The sequence below is a fragment of the Canis lupus genome, chromosome 1 (assembly GCF_003254725.2).
Source record: "Canis lupus dingo isolate Sandy chromosome 1, ASM325472v2, whole genome shotgun sequence".
In the NCBI taxonomy this organism is placed as follows: Eukaryota; Metazoa; Chordata; class Mammalia; order Carnivora; family Canidae; genus Canis; species Canis lupus.
This window is the reverse complement of record NC_064243.1, coordinates 46345913-46355618: the sequence shown is the minus strand read 5'-3', so window position 1 is coordinate 46355618 and position 9706 is coordinate 46345913.

Genomic DNA, 9706 nt, shown 5'->3' with positions numbered 1-9706 from the left:
TAAGAAGAAATACTAAGGATCATAAAAATGCATTTATTTTAATGTTTACAATTTTGTAAGTTTTATTTTTTTGAAAGACCGAGTAAGCGGGAGAGAGAGCACACATGACCAGGGACAGAGGGAGAGGGAGAAGCAAACTCCCCCCGTTGAGTAGAGAGCCTGACGCGGGGCTTGATCCCAGGACCCCAGGATCATGACCCAAGCCTAAGGCAGACAGACGCTCAACCGACTGAGCCACCCAGGCACCCCTTAATGTTTACATGTTTTTAAATGTAATGTAGTCAGCCTCTAAAACACAATGCAATATCCTGATGCGCTTTTTTACACTTAGAATAATTCTAGGACTCATTTTTAATTAATTCATAGTGCCCTACAGCCGAGTGATCTGTTGATAGACTACAAGTTTAAAAACAATTTGATGAAACTCTTTTCATCTAGTCATTGTATCTCTAGGAATAAATGTATAACTTTACTTGGCGACAACACGAAAGGCGAAATTGGAGACTGTAAATGGCTCTCTGGGTTATCTGTCATGATGAAGCACAGTCCAAGTGAGAGATGAGAGATGGTGAAGTTGGTAAAGACAGGAGGGACCATGGGGATGGAGATAAGTGAACTGACCCCAACGGGTCCCCCCACTTAAGAATGTGCAGATTGTTCACTGCTCAAGGGCAACCAGCCAAGGAGATGAGTGAGGGCTGCAGTCCAGCCAGAATCTTACTTGCCACTCATTGAGTCCTGGCACGGGACTGAGTCCACTAGAGGATGGGATGTTTTTTTCCAATTCACATGAAGCATAAATGCATGCTTGCAGTGGGCCTCCATGGGACAGATGGTGAGGAGAGGCATGGGAAGACTTGGTAATAGTTCAGATGTGTTTGTGAGGTGATGGGAGGCTCAGGGCCTTCCCTCTCACCACTTTTTCCTCCACCTACCCCTTCCTGGCCCAGTGTATGAAGCAGCTGGGAACCCCAGCTTGTATCCCCACCATCCAGTCCACTCCTGTCCCTCTATCCTACCCTAGTTTTCTCTATACCACTCCCTGCCCTCCCCACCCCTGCACTGCTCAGATAAGCCAACATTTCTCATCATGGAATCTCAGACCTAGAGACAGCGCAGAGTTTTGAAAATCCATGCAGTGCTAAGATTTTGTGGCCTGAGAGCCTTCTCTCGTTTCTAGGAATTTGTGAGATTGAGATGATCCTTGAGAAACTCTTTGAAACAAATGAACCAGGTGAGTCAAGACTTCCCCTTCCCAGGGCCTCCTGTTTGCACAGCATCAGCGGGTGCCATGCTTGTTGCCCTCCATCTAACGGACGCCTTCATGCAGTATGACTGTTTGTTCCCTGGAATTGTGCAGTGTGGCTCCCCTGATCGTCTCTATTTGCCAGAGGCCAAGGCTATCATTTGTAGTCCTTGAAAGGAGGTGCAGGAAGAAAACAGGATCCCAGGTTGGGAAATGGCCATGCCCAGGCCCAGGCAGTCTCCTTGTTTTGCGTGGATTTGGCTTTCTGCCTCCTTTCCACAGCTGCAAACCTTGGGGCAGCCACCTCGCATACCTGAAGGAGGAAAAGGAGACGCAAGCCCTGGGGTGAGGGCAGTGTTTAGAGCAACACGCATGCCCTCCCTTCTTCTCACTCACTTCCCTATCTAAGGATAGGGCATCAATCTAGAAAAGGGAAAACCTCAGGCAGAAATAGTTGCATGTATGTATGTATGTATGTATTTATTTATTTATTATTTATTTTTAGAAATAGTTGTATTTAAATCAACAAACCCAGCCACTTCTAAGCTGCTTTGAGTTTTATAGTTACTATTGCTAAACATGTATTGTGTCTATACTGTGCCCTGCACTTCACGTAGATACAGCAGAGAAGCAAGTGCCCTTACCCAACATCTGTTCTCTTTACCCAAAGCCCCAATTTATAACTGGGCACATGACCACCTGTTTAAAAAAAAGAAGAAGTCTACATTTCCCAGATGCCTTGGAGATAGGTGTGTCACTCTGTTTAACGGGAGCTCTGATGCTGGCTCAGTTACCATCTGCCTTCAGACTTGGTTTATGAAAGAGAAAAACTTCTATCTTCTTCAAAATAACTGATGTTTTTTGCTTTGTTTGGGATTTTTTTCTTTTTTTCTCTTCCCTTTTTTTCTTTTTAAGTAGGAAACAAAATCTAAACCTGATCTAGTGCATATGATTTCTCATACAATTCTCATACTTCGAGAGCTCAGTAAAGCACACACACCTTGATTTCATCCTGCAGAAAACACAGGAAATAACAGTGCCTACTTCACCGGGCTTCTGAGGATTAAATAATGTTTGCAAAGCTCTGAGCACAGTGCCTGGCAAAAGGGAGGGGTCAGATATTATTATTTTATTAAGCCCTTTATGTCTCACTGGCTAGGTTATCAGCTAGGTTATCAGTCCCCACCTTCAAGTTTCTCTTCTACCTTCTACCATATTCAGAACAATCCAGGACCCACAGTGGGCTCTTAGCACTTAATTGTTGAAAAAACTCTGGGGTTGAACACAAACATCTAAATAAAATTATTCACATGCGTTTTCAAATTAATTGTTTCTTTCAACGCAGAGAACTAATGTAGCTTAAGGAACAATACCTTTATGTGGCTAGTCATTTTGAATCTTTTTTTTTTAATTATTTTATTTGAGAGAGAGAGAAAGCATGAGTAGGAAAGAGAAAGAGGAAGAAGCATATTTCCCACTGAGCAGGGAGCCTGATGCCATGAGGGGCTCAAATCCCAGGACCCTGAAATCATGACCCGAGCCAAAGGCAGACCCCTAACCAACTGAGCCACCCAGGGACTCCTTTTTTAAATCTTTTTTTTAAGTTTTGTGGCTAGTCCATAAAGGAAGGACTCCTAACTTCTTTTCTCTTTTCTTTTCTTTCTTTTTCTTTCTTTTCTTTCTTTCTTTTTCTTTTTCTTTTTCTTTTTCTTTCTTTTCTTTCTTTTTGTTTCAAAGGTGTAGGAAGTTTTTCTTAAAAGGTCAAGTTGACCTATTATGGTAATACAAGTTGTAAGCTATATTCAGAGGGCTACCACTCTGAGAAACTGATTTCCCAACTTCCTCTCTAGGTAAGACTTCATTACCCTTGCAGGCTAAAAGAGTACCACATGGGTGGGACACCTGGGTGGCTCAGTGGCTGACCATCTGCCTTCAGCTCAGGTCGTGATCCCAGGCTCTTCAGATGAATCCCGCATCGGGCTCCCCTCGAGGAGCCTGCTTCTGCCTCTGCTTCTGTCTCTGCCTCTCTCTGTGTGTGTCTCTCATGAATAAATGAATAAAATCTTTTAAAAAAATAAAGGAGTATCACATGAGCATGAGATTTGTAACTAGAGAGAGTTGCCTTGAATATGTTTAATGCTTGAGTCCATCACAGTAAGTCTCAGTCTATACTAGTTTAGCATGGTACTTGTTTATAAACAACATGATTATTAGCGCTGATTCTGTGAGATTGGTTTCCCACTGACCTCAACAGAAACAATGCAAATATTCACCCTTTTTTAAAGCATAGTAAAACTCCTGTGGTTTTTGAAGCCAGACCAAGAACACATGTAGAAAAGCCCATGGATTATTTTAAGTGAACTTATTTTTTTATCTCATTAACTTTGCACCATATGCTGTTTATTTTTTATATCCTGCATACGCTGAAAAATGAAAATAGAGCAGGCCACTGTGCTTCATTTGGGGCACATAATTACGAGGATGACATACACAAACTGGGAAGTTCAGAGAAAAACAAAGACAATTAAGAGGACTTTTTAAGATGACTTTAAAGGATTTTTAAAGCTCTATATGTTCCTTAACTAAGCAACCCAGGAGGCAAGCAGGAAAACTGCTTCCCAGCACATGAAAGGAGTGTTACCTCGGGGTAACAGCTTCCCGATCTGGAGAAAGAAGTTAGACTCACATCACAGTGCCATATTTTATGGGCTGGGCAAATTTTGGCAATTTACTTAACTTTTTGGGTAGCAGAATGTACATGAGACACTAATAAATATTTGGGGGCACCTGGGTGGCACAGTGATTGAGCATCTGCTTTTGGCTCAGGGTGTGATCCCGGGGTCCTGGGATGGAGTCCTGCATCAGGCTCCCTGTAGGGAGCCTGCTTCTCCCTCTGCCTATCTCTCTACCTCTCTCTGTGTGTGTCTCTCATTAATAAATAAATAAAATCTTAAAAAAAAAAACTAGATATCTATCTTGCATGTTTTCATGGGTTTTTCTTTTTGGGGGGTTTTGGGGGTAAGAATTAAATGAGAAAGTATATATATATATATATATTATATATATATATATAAAGTATTTGACATGTTGCCTGGAATTAAATAGGTAAGTAGGGCGTGAGTGTGTGCTTAATTTCTAAATAGAATAGGTATCTGTCATGTGATTTCAGGAAAACCAGGTATACTCCACTCAATCCGGAACATTTCTTCTGCTACCTAATTAACATTTCTCCATTAAAAATTTATGGATTTATTCCTTTCTTTAAAGGCTCCATGCCCTAACAAAATGCAAATATGCTTCTACCACCTAATACCTGAAGATTTGTCAGCCATTCACACCATATTATGAATATATTTTGAATACATTCCTGAAGGCCTGCTTTGTTTTTTGTGTGTTTTTAATTTTTATTTAATTTTTATTTTTCTTGAAGGCCTGCTTTGATGCAGAAGAAGAGGAAAGGAGAACCAGGCCAACAGGACCAGAGAGAGGATGAGCTGAGGCAGGACCCAGTACAGTGAATGGGAAGGCTGTGAGGCTGGGGGAAAATTCTGTTTACAGCACAGCACAGCACCCCCTTGTAAACAGCCCCACCTATTCACAAGCTAAAAATATGGAAAGGAAAAAAACATTGAAAAGGTTTTCTTTCCATCCTGACAGTTCAGGCTTCTGGGTCCTCATCCCATTTCCTACAGGCTGGAATCTCAGGATTTGTCATCCCTAGCTCTGTTACAGTTAATCCATGGTAGATGAAGCTAGGTAGAGACTACGTGAGGAAGAGAGAGGGGCGTGCAGTTTGGAGGTGCTTTTCCAGCCAAGTCATTCCATGATTCTGTGGCTAGATGGGGCATGATTCTGTGGTGTGAAGCATTTCTACTTCGGAGGTGATAATGAAGCACAGTGAACCTCTCCACTACCGAAGAAAATTGCTAGTACTGAGGCTGGAGCGAGGGCAGAAGTGAAGGAGACTGCTGGCCTCCAGAACCCCCATCCTGCCTGTGGGCCCTGTGGGACCCTTTTTTGGTGTTTTTTGGTTTTTTAAGGAATTTATTTACTTATTCATGAGAAACACAAAGAGAGAGGCGTAGACATAGGCAGAGAGAGAAGCAGGCTCCCTGTGAAGAACCTGATGCAGAACTCGATCCCAGGACCCCAGGATGATGCCCTGAGCCAAAGGCAGACGCTCAACCACTAAGCCACCCAGGCATCTCCCTTTGGGACCCTCTGGTTGCGATAACAAAGAATGGGGGTGCACAGGGTTAAAATGTACCTCATCTGGGGTGGTTGCAATGGAGAAGAGGACAAAGAAGAAAGAAACTGGGGTGGAAGGGAAAGAGGGACAGGAACATTATTAGGGAGACTTCTAGAGACAGCCCAACACACTGTTACTAAAAACCTCAGTGGGTCTGGGGGAAAAAATAATGTTGCAAATTATAATTTATCCTTTGACACATTTATCATTAACTAGGCTAGACCATCTTACTAAGGTGAGATCATTCATGGAAGTTATAAAAATTTTAGGTTCAAGGTTAAAGGTGTAGAATGACCTTCCTTGCTGACCTTCCATAGGTAAGTTCCCTGGACAGTTGATCTGCCTGCCTCCACTTTCTTTCATAAGTCCTGCTGTATTATGATTTTTTTATGTCACCTGGCCACTGGAAAAAGTTCACCTATGATTCCTAATGGCCTTTTTCTTTCTAGGAAAACTCTTGAGTTTTTTCTTGGCTTTCCTCTGCTTCAGTCTTTTGGAAATACATATTGAAATCTGAAGTGTGGTGTCCTATGATTTCCATTCTACACCTGTTTATTGGTGCCAGGGTGAGAGGTCTGTTTAGACCAGCTAAGCTCTTCTAAATACCAAGCAGGAACAAAAAACCTCAGGAGTGTGGGTGCAATGGGACATGGCATGGACACAAGGCCCCAAAGCAGTACATATTGGCAGAGACTTCAACTTCCTTCTCTACAAAAGGAGGCAAGTGAACCAGTTGGTGACTACTTTGATGGCTCTTCAGATCTCAAAATTAGCTTTTTCTTTCTCTGACTTCCCTAAGACTGCTCGAGCCTGAAACTTCCCCATGCTTCCTTCACCAGTGTCTCCTCCTCCTAGCCACCAGCCCCTGACCCCTGAGGGTGCTCCTGCTCCCCTGCAGGGCCCTGTCCCTGTGGCCAGCCAGCTCATCATGGGGACCCTGGGGACAGCCCTGCCCGGTCACAATGGTGTCCTCTCTGCTCTGACCTACTATTGCCAGTTTCTCAACTATTCACAGTTGCTCACTGTGCCTTTGTGTAGCCATTCCTTGAATGTCCAGCCACTTCTTCCAGTGTCTGGCCCCCTCCATTACTAATTCCTTACCCCCACTGGGCTCTCTCTCTCATTCCTCTTGGACTTTGCATTTACCACCTTCTGTACTCTTTCCCACTGCTTCATCAAAAGCTACTGTCTTTCAAAATTGAGTTCAATGTCACTCCCTTTGTGAAAATTTCCTGGTCCCAATTTTCACATCCATAGTGGAATAGTCACCTCTGAGCTACAAAATGAACTCATGGACATCACTACTTTAACCCTTAGTATGTTGTAAATATTTGTCAATGTTTATGTCTCCACCCCTAGATTGAGTGCTCCAGGAGGGCACCCCACAGTTCTGTATATCCAGGACCTAACATGGGTCCTCGTCCTCTGTTAGCATTAGTTGGATAAATAAATCATCTCTGCAGTCAGAGTGCTAACAGGGTCACATCCCCTTCCTCTGAAGATGGTACTAGCTCCTCTGATGCTTCCTGAACAGTCACAAAGTCCCTCTGCATGAGAATGTATCCTTAGTAATCAACCCATTATTCTGAGGAAATGAAGCAGAATCGTTGTCTGCTTGACAAGCATTCTTGTCAGATATGGGCAGCGAGTTCAGAAGATCACCTGATAGAACCAACCATATTATCCCAAAGGAAGTGCCAGCCACTCCTGTTCATCTGAATGCACTTTCTGGTGGTCGATACAAAATGAGAAAGTGAGACAGCCTCCCTTCCCTTCTGCAACAGGGAGTGCATCAACATTCTGCTCGTGGAGCTAGGGAACATCCTTCAGCATGACCTCCTCAGGGTCCCTACTTAACAAATGGGGAATTTTGCCTTTAGTCATTATAAAAGAAAAGTTCCCCACTCCATGTAACAAGACTCAAAGACTTAGCAACAGCCATCATCATGGATGCTTCAGTGATTTTCAGCTATCTGTGGGGACATATGTCTGGAACAACATGGGGAAAACAAGATTTTTGTGGAAAAAACCATCCATATAATTTTAAACTAGCATGAGAAAAGACTTTGTGGCCACCCTATAGACAATTTTTTAAAGATGCTATAACTAAAATACATTGTTGCCAAATCTTTCTCACTATACTTTCAAAGAGCTTGGGATTATTAAAATGACTAGATATAGTTATTCACTATTTCTTTATACTATAAAAAATTAGTATGACTAATCTAAAACTAAGCTCATCATAGTTCAATTGAGATATATTTTCCAAAAAAAAAAAAAATAGAGAGAGAGATAGAGAGATGTACTTTCCGGATACTTCGGTTTAACTTCTCATTTTTTGCTCTTAGGTGGCATGCAATCTTGGCATTGTATTACTCTGTCAGGATCCGATTTAATTTCTTTGTTTTGAAAAGTTTTAAATTTACAAATTTTGGAATATACCACATATTTAATTTTCTCAGATATGTGTTAATTTGATTCCTGGTAGCCCCCATATGAAACTTCCCCGCTGAAAGTAGCTAAAAGTTGAGCAGCAGGTGTCTCATAGGGAACAGGAACATTTTCTCCAGCGCAGAGAGGCAGGAGTTCCAGGGCACCTGGGACTGTGTTTCATCTGTTCTAGTTGTAACCACCAAGAATGTCCTTTATGTTCATAAAAACACTTCATGCTTCTCCAGGGGTTTACTCAAAGCCATTTTTAATGATCTGAGCATACATGAAAAAGATGTATCCTTCTATATCAACACTTACTAAATTTACTGAAATTTATTGAAAATAGCCTGAGCCACTCCTCCACAGACTCAAGGCTGGGCTCTCATGGTTATTCTTGCTCTGAGTCTGTGAGCTATACTTCACATAAGTCTTTAAAACTTCTTTCCGTGGCATCCTACGTGTCACAGGCAATATTTGTGAGGCAGCGGCTGGCGGGCTCCTGGTGGTCAGGAAACGGGCAGGGAGATGTTTAGTCAAGGCCAGGAGGTCAGCCTGAGGTTGGTGGAGGGGGACCCAGGAGGTGTTGGCAATGCAGAAGCTGGAGGGTTCCCAGGAGCCAGGACATCAGTCAGGATTCTAAATTCTTCATCTTACCTACACCAGCCAGTTTAATTCATTACATCCAGAATGCTTCAGGTTTTGGAATACATAACTAAGCCCGTATAGCTAAACACAAAATATTTGGGCCTATGGTGATTAAAGGGAAAAAAAAGAAGGAAGGAATAGGAACATTCCAAATAATGAAGCATTACTTAGTGGGGCCTTTAATAAAAGTCCAATTCACCCTTCGTTGGACTTCAAAATTACAACCTTCCCACCAGCTTGGTAACAATCTAAAAGTCTGACAGCATGCTGTGCTGGTGAGGCTGTGGGGGAACAGGAATTCTCATATATTGTTAGGGTTAGCAGAAAATGGAAGTTCTTTTGGAAAGGTTTGATAATAATGAACAAAACCATCAATGAACTTACCCTTTAACCAGCCACCGTACTTCTAAGCATCTATGCTATTGGTACCTTGTAAAAGTACAGATGACAACCATCTGGGATCGTGCCTTGTGACATTGTAAGAGCAAACGATTAGAAACAACCCAAGTGTTCAGCGCTAATAGGGCCTTTACTCCAAATAACTCGGGACTTCCACACAGCAGAGTACCATGCAGCCATAAAAGAAGACAAAGATTTCCATCTTTTGGTGTAGAGAAATCTGCAGGACATATTGTCAAGTAAAAAATAAAATAAAACAAAATATATAGTGTGCTATCTTTTGTATAACAGGCAGGGGGAGTAAGAATATGTATACATAGTTGTTTACATTCTTGAAAAGAAACACTGCAAGGATAACTATCTGTAGGGGGTGGTTATCTATAGGGGGTGGAGGAGGACAGAATGGAGAGGACAGTGGAAGCGAGACTTCCTGTGAATATCTTTCCATAGAGTTTTGGTTTTTGATTCAAAAATGTATGTTCAAAAGTAAATAAAACTAGAGTTGAAAAAATTCCATTCATCTTCCCCAGCTGGTGTAGCTCCCTCTGGCTCAAGGACCAATCATCACCTACTTGGGGGTGGAGTGGTAGATTTCAAGAGCCATGGCCAGATGCTTTAGACAGGACATCAGTTCCCCACTGCTGCTGTCCTCTAGGTCTATGCTGGACCTTGTAACTGAGGTCAGGTGGCATTTTAACACCACGAGCTAACCACATGCTTGTCTTGTTTTCCTG